This window comes from Guillardia theta, assembly GCF_000315625.1.
Source record: "Guillardia theta CCMP2712 unplaced genomic scaffold GUITHscaffold_10, whole genome shotgun sequence".
Lineage (NCBI taxonomy): Eukaryota > Cryptophyceae > Pyrenomonadales > Geminigeraceae > Guillardia > Guillardia theta.
In genome coordinates, this window is record NW_005434664.1 from 966,880 (window position 1) to 968,138 (window position 1,259).

Sequence of the window (1,259 nt, forward strand, 5' to 3'; positions counted from 1 at the left end):
CCCTCCATCTCCTCCGCTGTCTCCTCACCAAGTGCCAGGTGGTGGGCTGGAAAATGCCGCGCTATCATCTCTTCGGAAGGAACGTGGACCTGGTCATGGCAATGGAGCAACTCGGTACGAGCGAGGGAGCCGTCGCCTCCTCCTCTTTCATGGAGCTCACTGGCGTTCCCTGCGGACACGAGTTCTCAGCCGAGTACTTCCGGCAGATGTGGGGGAAGAGCGGGTTTGTGCGAGACTTCGGGGCTATCGACGAGAAGAAGGAGGAGGAGAGGAGGAAGGAGGGAGAGAGGATTAAGGAGGGGCTGATGAAGGAGGACGAGGAGGTGTGGGGGGCAGCGCAGGAAGGGAACATGGGAATGCAGTCGAACGTGAGCACGACAGTGGAGTGCTCGGAGCAGATCCTGAGGGATTGTGGGGAGGCGATGAATTTCACAGTAAGGGAGTATGAGATGAAGGACAAGCACAAGATAGAAGTGCTGGAACATCTCTTCCAGAACTTTGACGAGGAAGTAGAGGAGTTCTCGATCAAGACCGTCTTGTAAGTTGCATGTTTTTGTGATATGTGGATGGACAGTGTTGTTGTTTTTGTCATTGGTGGTGGTCGTGGTGATGATGATGACGATGGTTGTGAACATGATGAGACAGGCTGACGTTGATCCCGCAGGCCTCTTTATCTTGTCACTCCATCTCAAAGATGACAAGTCTCTTCACAACTGTTTTATTCTTTCTTGTGACCTCCCGCACGTCTCTCGTGCTCTCCATGTTGTATAATAATTTCTTGAATGCTTTTGTCGTGTAGAAACTGCCAAGTTTGTCAATAAAAAGTGGCTAAGAGTCTAGCGGAAGTGTAGCGCAAGAACGTGGATGCAGAGGATATGACAAGGAAACCAAGAGGAAGAAGAAAGATGAGAAGTTCTTCCGCCTTCATTGTTCGTCTTTCTTACAAATCGTCAACATCACACGCTCTGCATCCAAGTCGTTCCCGTCCTCCTCACGACGCATCGTCACTCGTCGCCTCTCACGCCTTGTTGACCGGAAGACCATCCGAGGACCTACTGATGATCAGAAGGAGAAGGGGACTGCGAGCGTGACAAGGGCAACGAGGGAGTTGGGGGGAGGAGACGAGGAGACGAAGAGACGAGGGAGGGTGGGAGGGGACGAGGAGACGAAGGAGACGAGGGAGGTGGGAGGAGACGAGGAGACGGAAGAGACGAAGAGACGAGGGAGGGAGGGAGGAGGACGAGGAGACGAAGAGACGA